This window comes from Equus przewalskii, chromosome 13, assembly GCF_037783145.1.
Source record: "Equus przewalskii isolate Varuska chromosome 13, EquPr2, whole genome shotgun sequence".
NCBI classification, from domain to species: Eukaryota; Metazoa; Chordata; class Mammalia; order Perissodactyla; family Equidae; genus Equus; species Equus przewalskii.
The window spans coordinates 40793086-40807053 of record NC_091843.1 but is presented as its reverse complement, the minus strand read 5'-3'; the positions used below and the strand labels follow the sequence as shown (position 1 = coordinate 40807053).

At 53.7% G+C, this 13968-nt stretch overlaps 1 protein-coding gene across 5 annotated transcripts in view; it reads right to left on the bottom strand.

Moving 5' to 3' along the window:
- The window catches only part of VDAC1 (voltage dependent anion channel 1), a 101800-nt gene that overhangs the window by 19206 nt on the left and 68626 nt on the right, over positions 1–13968 (bottom strand). Inside the window, exons 1-2 of one of the 5 annotated variants that reach the window (XM_070571044.1) lie at positions 8288–8356; positions 6586–7605 (exon numbers count right to left, since the gene is read on the bottom strand). The exons of 2 other annotated variants lie outside the window; for them this stretch is intronic. The gene's annotated coding sequence lies outside the window, so the exon portion shown is untranslated. Of the gene's footprint in view, positions 1–6357; positions 6555–6585; positions 7606–8287; positions 8357–13968 lie in introns of those variants that run through there. 2 more of the 5 variants (XM_070571043.1, XM_070571045.1) reach the window with 2 other exon arrangements.

Here is a 13968-nt window from a genome sequence, read left to right as displayed (position 1 = left end):
TGGGCAGCATCTAAGTGGGCACGCATTAACCCCAGTGGGGCAATTCTAAAGCTAGGAACCCACTCGACAACAGCACCCAAGGCACCCCAAGACATGTATACAAGGATGCTCACTGCAGTGTTATTTGCAACACAAAACCCAGAAGCAACCTAAAGGTCCAACAATAGGGAAATGAATAAGAATTAAGGTACTTGCAAACTAAGGAGTACCACGTGGCAATCAAAAAGAATGAGGTGGATTTATATGAAGTGGCATAGAAAGCTACCTATGACAGCGTGAAACGAAAAAAGCAAGTCAGAGAAAATTTGCAATTCCAAGTAATTAGAGGAAAACTTTTTTAAATACACATCTTCATATGTTCACACATTTGTGAATGGATGGCAAAGCATGTGGAAGGATACGAGCCAATCAGCAAACTGTGGCTGCCTCGGAGCTGCTTCTAGAAAGGAAACGGGGTCTAGGGAAGGAGTGGAGTTAGAATAGGCTTCTCATGTTGTATTCTACTCCATTCTTTAAGTTGTTTGTACACAATAATCTTTTTTTTAAGAACAGAAACTTTAAAAATCCAACCCATATGTCTCAAATTGAGTCATATCGCCTTTGTGATGCTGCAACAAGTCACATTTTAAACCGCTGTTGCAGTAGAGGTGGCAGAAGGAAAAGCTATCTACAATGTTTCTGTACAGTCACACATCCCTTAATGATGGGCATACATTCAGAGAAATGTGTCATTAAGCAGTTTCGTCCCTGTGCGAACATCAGCGAGCGTGCTCACAAACCTAGGCGGCACAGCCTACTGCACACCTGGGCTCTCTAGTGCTAATCTTATGGGACCACAGTCGTATACACAGTTCATCCTTGACCAGGACATCACTATGTGGCATGTGACTGCACCGGTTCCAAGAGCAGATTCAAACTACACTGAGATGACAGGGTTAACAGGCAGGGCCTGTGGGGGGCACATTCTACTCCCAGGTGACCAGCTATGGCTTTGGCAACCCTGCCCAGAAGGCAGGAGCTGGGCAGAGCTCCTGAAATCACCTGAGGCACTTGTTCAAAGGCCTCCTTCCCTCCCTCTCAGCCTTTTGTCACCTAACAGGCTGGGCAGTCCTCAGATGCCACTGAGAAGAGTGGGCTCGCTCCCCGCATCAGGCACCTACCAGAACCCCCACTTTGAAGCAGGCTGTTTTCTCTGCAGAGGCTCCCTCAGAAGGATCCAGACAGGAGAGGCTTGATGCCCCTAGAGAGCCAACAATCACTGCGATGGTTGACACAGGTAGCAGGGTGGCTACGGGTCCCCAAGGCTCAGTTAGGAACAGCTAAGAGGAAAAGTCATCTGAACACAGGTAACCTCCAGTGGGTCGAGAGACAACATCTTCAAGGGAAGGGTATAACAGGGTCAGGACCTAAACACCAGGAGCCACCTGCCACAGCATCTCCCAGCCCATCCGGTGCTCAGGCAGCAGGCACTGGGTGGGGCTACAAGCCTGGCAGAGGTTCTATCCAATGCCAGCCCTTACCAGCTGTGTGTCTTTGGACACAGCACTTAAAACTTATGCTTCCAGGGCCTCATTTTGCTCATCTATAAAATGCAGCTACCAACAGTGCCTTTCTATCAAAGATAGTGAAAGGACTAAGTAAGTTAAACAGGTAAAGCATGTAGAAATGTCTGGCACTCAGTTAGTGCTCAATAAGTGGCAGTGGTAACCACATGATTCTGGATATTCTTGGTTTGCCCCTCCAGATCCACTTTCCTCCTCCACCCTGCTCTGAATCCCAAGAGCTGATCATTATGGACTGTTATCAGTGGGCTACGGTTGGGCTCAGCCAACAGGACGTACCAGCAGAAGATGGGAGAGTGAGGTTGGAGTACTCATGCCCCAGGCCCCCTCTCTGCTGGGCCTCAGGTGGGCAGTGACTATTTTCCTCTACCCAAGGCCACAGCTCATGCCAAGGGGTCTCCTCTCGGTTCCAAAGGACCCAGGGACCACACCCCTTGTAAGGTGCCCCACACCCTGACCACACCCCTTGTAAGGTGCCCCACACCCTGCCCACACCTTTGCGAATGATCCCTTCATTATGCTTTCTTTGATTACCCTGCAGGAGAGTGCATCTGATTCCTGCAACGACCCCAACCAACACAGCAATCATCACCATCGCCACCCTGGATTCCCCTTAGGAAGGAAGAATGCAGGGAAGCCTTTGGCTGTGCTGTTTTTCTAACACCATTCTAGGTGGTTTGTCAGGGCAGAACTGGGCCAGCCCTTAGGAGGAGCATCAGACCAGTCAGAGACTAGAGCAAAAGTACCCGCCCTAACTCCAGGGACCAGGAAAAGCAACTTCCCCAGCAGGGAGCCAGCCCAGCTCTACAAGCCAGTGTGTGGGGCCAACACATCAGGAGCCTCCCCACACACCCCCACTGCACACCTTCTCACCAGGAAGAGGCAGCCCAGGAGAACAGCCCCTGGTTGGGTCTCCAGGATGCTGGCAAAGCCAATGCCCACGCTCTGCTAGTAGGTCTGTGTTCCCAGTGCAGCTGTTCCCCACTGCTCCCCTCCCCCCTGCCAGGACAGTCTCACACGGGGTAGCCGAGCTTTCCAGGCGTTGCTTCTATTTTAAAACACCCTGGAAGCTGGGCCACCACCATTACAGCCTTCCACAAGCCTCAAAAGAATGTAGTTGACTTGGGGGCAGCCTGCCCACCACCCATCAAGGGGGAAGGCCTGGGCTGGCAGGTAGCATGCCAAGGTCCAGGTCCCAGGCACATGCAGGGCTCCTGTCCGACCTCAGGCACCTCACTCACATTCCCTGAGCCTCGCTGCCTGGCTTGACCCGGGGGGCTTAAAATAAACAGTACTTAGACAGGTAGACTCGGAAGTCAAGCAGACTCGAGTTCCAATCCTACTCCGCCACTCTCTGGACATGTGACTTTGGGCAAGTCACAACCTACCTGCACCTCATTTTTCTTCAGCTCTAATAAGGGGAAAGAGTACCTGACTCAGCACCACCACGAGGGCTGAATTAGATTGTTAACATAAAACGTGTAGTACAGTGGCTGGTACCCAGTAAGCACGCAATAAACACAGTATTTTATTACAGTCTTTCATTTTATATATTTATTATAATTATGGCTGCCGTGCTGGTTGTCAAAAGGTCACTCTGAACCACAGGGTCCAGAGTCCTCCCTGACCATAATGAGGTATTGTTTAGCTGAATATTGTCCAGCCAGGTCCTGGAAGACGGCCTCCCACCTTGTTCCAGGGAAAACTGACCCTTCTCCTGATAAGACACCCAGCGCCACTGTCCTTGCAACAAATAGGGGTGACTCCACTGACCGCCGTCCACTGATAGCCGGTCCACACCCAGCCACGCACATGCTCACTCTGCTCAGTGTGAAAGAGTAATGCTTCCCCTCTGAATAGCAAATTCTACTTTTCAAAAGGCATTCACATCTATTAGCTCCTCACCGTGGCCCTTGGGAGTGGCGACTGCAGTGTGAAAGCACCAGAACTGGAGAAAGCCAGACCTAGCCCTGAATCCCAACTCCACCCCTGCTGAGCTATGTGACCTTGGGGTGCTGACTTCACCTCTCTGTGCTCAAGCCTCCTGACCCCTGAAATGGAAACAGCACCTCCCTTCCAGGGCTTGTAGGAAAGTGGATTCAATGTCACAGAAGACATGTCAAGCCCCCAGGAGGGTGCTGCGAAGGCCCTCAATAAAGAATGACTGTCAGGATGACGATCACATTTTTATAGGGGAGAAACTAAGGAACAAGAAAGTGACATGACCTGTACTAGACCCTGTGGCTCATGTCAGAGCTGTGTTGTGAGCGCCATCTGCTCTCCAGGACTCTTTCCAGCATGGTTCTGGGTAAAGGGTGTGGATTCCCGCCAACCCCCCACTCCCTGAGAGCAAGCAGTGAAATGCAGGAGTGCGCCCCGCCAGCCAAGGATCCCAATGCTCACCTTTCCTCAGGGGCTACCAGAGGAGTCTGTGGGGAGCCCAAGGCCACAGACCCCCTGAGCACCCGGAGGGGCTGCCTGCAGGCTTTGGTTAGCTCGCAGCCACACACACACCTCTCTCAGTGACGATCCCCAAGGACGTCACACTGTGAGAAACGCCATCAAGGGTGAAGTGGACTTCAGTGCCTCAGGAGCATCTAACTGGTAAAGGTGGGGGTGAATGTCCCTCATTACCACCAGCTTGGAGGTCACTGTCCACATCTGCCTAGTGTCCAGCAGGACCAGAGGCTCACAGCAATTCCTCACCATATGGTCCCCCTGCGCCCCTGGGTTTGTGTCTACAAACAGCCCGTACCTACAGAATAGCAGAAATAAAACCAAGTAACCAACTGAGAGAGCAGCCCCCGTGCCCAGGGAAAGCACTTTACTGAGGACAACTCCAGCAGAAGCCATCGACCCAGCCACCTGCAGAGAGGGAAAAGGCACCAGGCCCAAGGCCTTTAGGAGAATCCCATTCACCCAGGTCACCTCCCCTGCAAGCCCAGAAACACCAGTTCCACAAGTTCCCCACAGGACCTGGAGAGTCATAGAATGAAGATAACGTGTTTAAAGCAGCTATTTCAAAATCAGGAAACAGTCTGCCTCTCACTGCTCCAGGGATGTACATACAGTTGCAGCTCTCAGATATCTGTGATTCTCCGCTAGGCAAGGCTATTTTTTGGAAATGAGTGAGATGTGTGCGTCCCTCAAAAAGGATGTCCAGGATGAAGGGACCGTGGCCCAGGCCTGCAGCCACTATATATGCCCATCCAATAATTCCACAAATACCTAATGGGCACCTCCTATCAGTCACATGCTGGAATGGTAAAACCACCCTCTGTCAATAAGGGCAAGGTGACTCTCAGACAAAAAGCAGGAGTGCACTTCCGCCCCCAGACCCTTCTCCAGGACCTACTGTGTGCCAGGTGGCACTACCCGAGGCACTGAAAACAAAGCTGCAGAGGGCTTAAGCCTGACCCTGGAGGAACTCAGTTCAGAGCTGACTGGAGAGACAGGAGGCAGGCCCTGGGCCATGTGCCCTGGCCCTGTCAACAGCACATTAGGCCAAGGAGGAAATCATTTCCCTATTTCCTCTGGAGAGGGGAGGCTGGTCAAGGGGATGGGGACTCGGGCGGCACAGGCCCAGGCTTAGCCCAGGTCTGCACCCACACTCAACTTCCTGCTCCAGCCTCACCTTGTCTGTCCATAATCATAAAGGATTTCTCATGAATTATCTGAAAGTAACTCAATGCCTGGCACACAAATGCTTAATAAGAATGCGTAAAATAACAGGGGCTGCATTTACTGAACTCTTTCCAGAACACCACCGTGGAGCAAAACTGTCTGCGGGGGATGGGCTTGACCCTTCCCAAACTCTCAAGGGTATGTTCCAAGGTTTCTACAGAGGCCTTCTCGTTGCCAGACCCTGTTCTAAAGACTTCGAGTTAATCCACTCATTTTACTCTTCCTAAAACCCAATGAAGGAGAGGTATAATTGCTCCCGTTCTACAGATGAGAAAACTGAGGCTTGGCATCTTCGGAGCTGTGTGACCTTGGACAGTCACTAGGGCTGCAGGCCTCCAATCCAGACGGCTCTGAAACTGGCTCTGAACCAGTTTCGTGAATGCACTGCCGCATTTAGTAAATGAATGAACGATCAAATCAGAAATCCATCTCAAGGCCAAGGAGGCCAAGTCCCTCCCCGCGGGGCCTCCTCTGCCAAGGCCTAACCTCCTGCCCAGGCCCCAGCCCCAGCCCCTGCGGCCTAAGTCGACTCTCGGCCTCCCGTTCCGCCCCGGAAGGCGCTGGCACGCGCGGACAGTGCTGGGCACCAGCTGCCCCGGGCGTGGACCGGACAGGACGTGCGGGGCCACGGTCGTCACATGGGCTCATCCCCACGGGGACGCTGTGTCCCGCAGAGGTCCGAGGGCCGGGTCGGGCCGGGCCCGGCGAGCGTGGGTAGTGGGCAAGTCCCTGCCTGACCGGCGCTGGCGGCATCGAGGGCCTGAGGGCGCCGCCGGGGAAGGTCACCTAATCTGCAGGCGGCCCAGCCTCCACGCGGCCGCCTGTGCCCTTCCGCCCGCAGGTCCCCGCGGGCTCTGGCCCCCAGCCGCAGGCGCCTCCGGATGTGCGGCCTCCCGCTCCCCTGCCCGGGCCCGCTCGCCGCCCGCCCGCGCGGCCTGCTCGGCCAGCCGCTGACCAGCCAGCCCTGCACGAGCCGCGCCCGCTCCCGCTCGCCCTCGGGCCCGGCCCGGGGACCCTCGCCCGTTCCCCGCTACTCCTCCCCCTCAACTCCCCAGGAGCCCGGCCCGCGGCCGGGACGCAGGCAGAGCCCAGGCCCCTCTCCTGCGCCTACCTTAGAGGCGGTGGCGGCGGGCTCGGCGGCGGCTGCGGCGGGGGTGCAACGCGGGGCGCGGAGCTCGGAGCGAGCACTGGGGCCGAGGGCGGGGCGGCGCGGACGGCGGCGGCGCGGACCCGCCCCGACCCAGCGCGCCGGCTCCAAGAGCTCCGCCCCCACGGCCCGCCCTGGACGCAGCCCCGGCCGGGCCCTGGGTCCCTTCCAGCTCCCGAGTCGCCCTCTTACCTTCCCGGATCCCGCAGTGGACGCGTGTACCCACGGGCGTGTGCGGGCACGAGGGAGTGCCTGCGTGCGCCCGGGCACGGGGCGCTGACGTGCGCACGATGCGTGCGTGCGCAGGGACACGTGTGTCCAGCCTTTGCTGGAAATCCCGCCTGGTGGAAGCTTTCGAGGAGGGGGGTCTTCCGGTTAGCTGAGCGGTGGCCCGGGGTCCCCTGCACTCAGAGAAGACGGGCGGGGTCCTGGGCCTCCTGGCTCGGCCTCGGGGTAGGAGACAACCCTCCCCTCCTCCGGGAGTTGATGTGGCGGGTGGCGCTGGACCAAGGCCTAAGCCTGGGTGGACGAGGTGATCCCGGAGTCCCCCAGCAAAGCCCGCGCGGGGTGTCAAATCGGGCTCCGAGCCCCTGGGGCAGTCCCAGGCGCGGCTGGGGGCCTGGGCGCCGGAGGCGGCTCGGACACAGGGCAGCAGCCACGACTGTTGCTCCTCGGCTCCTGGCTCCCGATTCGGTGTTCCGGCGCCTCAGACCCTTCCTCACGCCGGGCCCGGCGGTGGCCGGGGCGAAGCGCCGAGAAACCCCACTGTGCGCTGAGTTTGCGTTCCAATTAGCAGTTTTCCCCTGTAGCGAAGCTGCAAGCAGCCATTTTCGGAGTTTTTGAGAAGCGAAGAAAGTAAATTGCGTTTTGCAAGAACGTCCTCTGCTGGGTCTTACGGCGCGCCGAGGTAACGCAGGTTCGGACTAGCCGGGGGCCGCTCCGGGAACCCGCGCCCTGCCGCGGTCTGCTTCCCGCGGAGCTCGGGGAAGGCGCGTGGAGACTCCCCGCTAGCCCTAAGCGGTGATCTCCTTCACCACTGCGTGTCTCCGGCATCCCGGGCGAGGCCCACCCCAAGCCGACTTGGAGGATGAATGAATTCGTGGCTGGATGCAGATTCTGCACATCCTTCGCCTTCGGCCAGCAAACTTGCTCCAAGACTTAAGGCGGCTAAGACCCCGTGGAGGAGGCGCCAGGATGCTCCCTCACAACCACCTGTGGCGCAAATTAAAGAAAGAGGCAGCTGGGGCGAGCGAAGAGGCAATCAGACAGGCTGCTGGAAAGAGGCGGCAGCTTAAATGGGAAAGTGGCAACTGGTGTTTCAGTGGGGGCGGGGTGCTGAGAAGGAGGGGGCTTACGGGCGGAGTGCGGACAGGGTGCCCTGGGCCCTGTAGGGGGCTCAGGTCTGACTGAAAATGTGAGGAGTAGTCCCTAAACTCCTTGAGGTCCCGGAGAGGGGAGGACCGATGCTAGAATTCTCCCCAGGCTCCTAAGCTGCTCCATGGCTTACTGGGGACTCGAGACTTCCCCACCTGGCCGTCCCCACCCCGCAGAGGTCCCAGTCCACTCCTGGAGAGGGTCGGGCAGGGAAAGCCACTGAGTCACCCATGAGTGCAGTGAGGCAGAGTTGGGAGGACAGGACCTCAGGGAGGCAGGGCAGGACCAGGTGCCTCTGCGGGAAGATGGGGCTCCGGAAACCTCCCACAACCTAGGAGCCGACGCTGCGTCCAGGGTCAGTGATGCCCAGAGTGCTCCCTCCCCTCCACCCCTCCCTGCCACCTCACCCTCCCCCCCCCCCCTTTTCATGACCCTTAACCTGGGCCTGAGAGTTCCCCATGCCCCATCTGCTCTGAGTCCCTTCTGGGGCTCACCCAGGTGCTGCGTTCAGATTAATCACCTGAACGCCTTTTACTGGCTGTGATCCTGAGCAACGGGCCTAACCTCTCGGCTTCAACTTGGGAGGATTACTGTGAGTTAAAAATGGGACACTTAACAAATAAGCACTCAGAAAACAGTGAAGAAATCAGGCGGGACAAGGGAGCCCTCAGGCCCTGGTGTTGACCCCTCCCCACCACAGCCCTGAGGCGAGAGCTGAGCAAAGACTGCTTGTCACACCCGGCTTACCAACCCCACCCCCAAGCCCCGCCTCCACTCTGTCTGCCACCGCTGATTGGGCTGGGGCGGACACCTGACCCAAGCCCAGCCAATCAGGTCCTCTCTTGCAAATTTGAAGAAACCCAGGCCGGGTCCAATGGTTTTTCTTTGGGGGAATGAGTCTTCGCCGCCGCCTCCTCTTGTGCACAAGGTTCGATGGAGCTGACTCCGTCCCTGACTCAAGGGCTGTTCTTGGGGTGGCGGGGTATTGAAATACCTCCTTTTTCTAAAAGCGAAGCCAGCCCACAAAAGAAAGTCAGAGACCGGATTCCTCGGACATCATGCCCTGGGATCTATCCATATCTCAGCCTACCCCCTGTGCTTTCCAGCCATCTGTGCTGAAATATTCACTTTTTGCTTGCTCCAGTTTGGATTAGGTTTCCTTCCAGGTCCTAACTCAGTTCACCTTCTCTCTTCAAGCAGAACAAGGTACAACATCCAGGGGAAATGAGATTCTTGTTTTATTTTTAGTATTGGAATGGGTGACCAGTGTAAGAATATTTCATTTAGAGAAGTTCTTTCTTATGTCTAACTTACAGCCGTAGCTCTTCTACTATATTTAGCAAGATGAAAAGCAGCCAATCCTTCCTAAGAACCTATGTTGAAACACTTCCCGCCCTTCTCTTTTCAGGGCCAGAGGTCCCTGTACGTCTTTATTGTCTTTGCCAAATAACCAGAACCTGAAGATGAGGTCTGTGAAAGTAGAAATGGAAGATGTAATTTATATAAATTAATTTTTAAAGAGAAAAATATTCTGCTTGTAACCAGCATGAATGAATGGGATTATAAAGCTGAATTTTCATAAAACCTAACCTTTCTAACCATTTTCCAGACTAAAGCCTGGGTAACGGGAGTCAGTAATGAGGGTTCATAGTCAAGAATCTCAGCCACTCTCCTCACGTTGTACCCTGACATTCATCATCCAGGGAAGGACCTGGCCAGGCCTCCAGGTTGTGCGTGACATGGAGAGCAGAAGTCAACAGGATGGAAACCATCCCAAGATAAACACAATAAAAATTTTTCTCCTGCATATCCAAACACATGAGTTGTCCTAGATCTAAAATAGTCCCAAGAAGTTCCAATATCCTATCCATGTTTTTTAAAAATTATATATACATACACCCAGAGAGAAATATTGGAAAGAAATGTATTAAGTAGTAATGAAAGTGGTATTTCAATTTATGGAATGATGAGCGATTTTTTTCCTTCAGTTCTTTTTATATTTCCCATACCTTTAATATAAAAAGAGACAACCTTTTTTTTTTTCTTTTTATGAGAGCCAAATGAGGTGGATCAGGAGAGGTTGTGTAAACTGACACAATCTGGAAAGCAATTAGGCAATGTGTAGAAAGAATCATAAACCTGCTCCCTTTGACCTGTTCCTGGGACCTATGCTAAGGCAATCGTCCCGAGCACGGGGTGGGGAACACTGGCTTCAGGAAGCTGTACAGCAGCCCAGAGTGGAATGCAGCCTGGTTTCCAGCTTGAGCAAATTGAAGCACATCCCCTCTATGGAGCATTGACAGCCTTGAGGAAAGAAGGTTACAAAGACTTCCTGAGGGGACCATTTCTGCCACAATGCTAACTGAAGGCAATCATATATTCCGTATCACTGCAAATATAACTTTAAAAACTATAGAGACACACTATGGTAGAAAGAACAATGACCTCCCAAAGATGCCCACGTCCTGATCACCCAATCCTATACAGATGTTACCTTACATGTCAAAAGGAACTTTACAGACGTGATTATGTTAAGGATCTTGAGATGGAGAGATTAACCTGGATGGTCCAGGAGGACCCAATGTAATCACAAGGATCTTTCAAAGAGGAAGACCAGAGTCAGAGTGAGAGAGGTGATAGAACAGCAGCAGAGATGAGAGATTGGAAGATACTCCACTGCTGGCTTTGAAGATGCAAGAAGGGGCCACGAGCCACGTGATGCAGGCAGCCTATAGACGCTGGAAAAGGCGAGGAACCTGATTTCTCTCCTCAGGACCTCTAGAAGGAACCAGCCTTGCTGATGCCTTCACTTTGGCCCAATGAGACTGATTTTGGACTTCTGACCTCCAGAACTGTAAAATAATAAATTTAAATTTAAGCCACTAAGTCTGTGGTAGTTTGTTATAATAGACATTGCTATAAACGATTTGTTAGAACGGTGTCTAAGTCAGCTTGGGCTGCTATAGCAAAATACCACAGACCGGGCGGCTTAAACAGCAGACATTTGTTCCTCACGGTTCTGGAGGCTGGAAATCCGAGGTCAGAGTGCCAGCATGGTCAGCTTCTTGTAAGAGCTTTCTTCCAGGTTATGGCCTCAGGGTCTTCCTTGGTGTGTGCTGGGCGGGGTGGGGGGGGTGGGGGTGGGGGTGGGGGGGGGCCGGTGACGAGGGACAGAGAGAGAGATCATACTAAAATCATTGAAGAAAAGAGGCAGGGATTTCTGCTGTAGAAAACCACCTGCGATTTGGATTGTGCACCTTCCTGTTGTCTTGTGGCCAACCCAGGTCCAGCTCTGGTTCTTGTAAGGTCCCCTGGAAGGGACACCAGTGTGTGCGCACGTGCACCTGGGTGTGGGTGTGTGTAGGTGAGGGTGGCAGTAGAAATGACCTGGGCTGGAATCCTTCAGAGACCTCGGAACCAAGAGAAGGCAAGAGTTTTTCCTTTGCTCAGCATGTGCCGGCTCCTGAGAAAGATGAAGAAAACCAGGGGAAAATTCAGCTAGGATCTCCTTTTATTGCAAGGGACAGGGAACCCATTTTCCAGCCCACCCCCCGCCAGTGAGTGGACACATGCAGTTTGCCCTGAAGACACATATGGAGCTGCCTCTCCCCTTTGATTTGCATTCACTGCCCAAGGATCTGGGACCAGGGCCTCTGCTAACAGGCACAACTTGGTTTTTTATTTTTTAAAATGTAGGTGAAGTCAGATGGAGTTAAAATGGCGTAGTGTGTGGTGCCAACCTGGTAGGGCTACCCAGGGATGCTGCCTTCCAGGCACTGTGTGTCCAAGCCTGCCATGTAGGGTGGCATGGTTTACACACTGCACAAGCACAGGCCAAGGGCATGTGTGGGGCTGAGATCCTGTCCATGCATGGCTCACGAAGCCTTGGGTCCTGACAAGACTGTGTCAGCCACAAGGATGGGACTGTGTTTCTGCTTCTGGGCACCTTTTCACAGTCTGTATAGAGGTGTCAACTGCCAGCCGAGGCCCATGTGCTCCTCTGCCAGGCACACTCTTCCACCGATTTTTCCCACAGCTGGTGCCTCTCATTCTCTAGGCTCAGCTTAAATGGGACCTTCTCAAAGCTGCCTTCCCTGTTGCACATCTAAGGCAAGTTCTTTTCTCCCCTCCGTCCTTACTCTGAGCTCAGCCTTTTGTTTCCTCCATACCATGCAGCAGCCTTAAACATTACTTAATAGTTGGCTTGGTCTTTATTATCTGTCTCCCCGACTAGAATGAGTGCTGATCACGTCACAGGTGTTCAGTAAACGGTGAACAAATGAATGACTGAAGAGATGGTGAGTGATGCCCAGCATAAAGGGAGGCAGCTGACGAAGTGGCTCACGCTCCTCTATGCTGGTTACACACCTTGGGAACAAGTGTTCTCTGTCCTACAGCCCAGACATCTAGGAATTGTGCTTCACGGCTTGCCAAACCTCCAGGAAGAATGGTCTTGCTGTGGGCTGGGCACTGTTTAATCTGCCTGTGTAGTAAAGAGTTTAACCTCACCCAAAGAGAGGTCCAGCCTTTGCCCTTGGCTTCTGGAAAGTACTCTCTAAGCCCTGGCAATGTCCTGCCAGATAGGAGTATCTTTATTTAGGGTAGGGACTGGCCACACTGGACAAACTAACAATGTCATTTAGGGTGAGGGCTTGAAGTCACACAGTATCAGCAGGACCTCCAGAGCTACTGGACAGTTGACTACAGAGCCGTGATAAATCTCTGGACATCAAGGTTCGGGTGAACTTTCCTGGTGGGCAGTATTCCACATGTATTGTCACACATCGTTGCTAGAGCAGTTAACACTGTCTGGGACTCCACTGAGAGAAGACAGCTGGAAGCTCCAGGTTTGGATTTTCCTGGACTCTGCCCCATGCATCTCATCGCTTGGCTGATTTTTTTTTTTTTTTAAGATTTTATTTTTCCTTTTTCTCCCCAAAGCCGCTTGGTACACAGTTGTGTATTTTTAGTTGTGGGTCCTTCCAGTTGTGGCATGTGGGATGCCGCCTCAGTGTAGCCTGATGAGATGTGCCATGTCTACGCCCAGGATTCCAACTGGCGAAACCCTGGGCCACCGGAGGGGAGCACGTGAACTTAACCACTCGGCCATGGGGCCAGCCCCCTGATTTTTTTTTTTTTTTTTGAGGAAGATCAGCCCTGAGCTAACATCTGCTGCCAATCCTCCTCTTTTTGCTGAGGAAGATTGGCCCTGAGCTAACATCTGTGCCCACCTTCCTCTATTTTATATGTGCGATGCCACCACAACATGGCTTGATAAGCGGTGCACAGGTCCACGCCCAAGATCCCAACCGGCGAACCCTGGGCCACCAAAGAGCCTGCAAAATTAACTCCTACGCCACCGGCCGGCCCCATCTCTTGGCTGAATTTAGTCTCTGCTTTTTCCCTGTAATAATTCGCAATTGTGAGTGTAACCGCCCTCAGTGAGTTCTGCGAGTCCTTCTAGTGAATTATCAAACGTAAGAGTGGTCTTGGAGACCCTCACACTTGAGTTGGTGTCAGCAGTGGGGGAGGTCTTGTGGACTGTGCTCCCTCTCACAGCGTGCTTCCTCTACACCCACCCCCCCATACACGTACACACATGTACACTCTGTACAAAGAGGACTGGCTTCTCCTGGCTGCCCAAGGTCTGCTGTCAGGCCAAGCATCTGCCCTGGCTGAGATGGCACTGCCTACAGGTTCTTATTCCCCGAAGGCCTCCTCCAGGAACTGGAGAGAAGTTGCTTCCTCACTGGCCCCACCATCAGTGCCTCTTCCTCTGTCCTGGCCAGTGGGAAGGACTTTCTTTCCAACGTGGACAGTGACAGACAGACAGACAAAAAATTAGTAGCCACACTGGCTACTGAGCTCGAGTGTCCCTCCCACTGTCTCCACCACAGCCTCTCATGCCCCCCTCCACCCCCTTGACTTACTCTGGTCTTTGCTAGAGGAGAGATTGTGGGGGGTAGGCTGACCATCAGGGTTTTCTCTGGAAATGCCATAGCTTTCCTAAAACTTGTTAGGTCCCTCCTTCCTCTGACACCCACCATCTCCCACAGCTGCCGAGTGGAGACAGTGGAGCCACAGACGCAGCCCTTCCTGCCACAGCCAGCCTGGCCCAAGTCAGCAGCAGCCTCACATGCCTCTCGAAGTCGAGAAGTTTCAGGTTCAAATCTAAACTTAGCAGCCCTGCTGCTCTGGGAT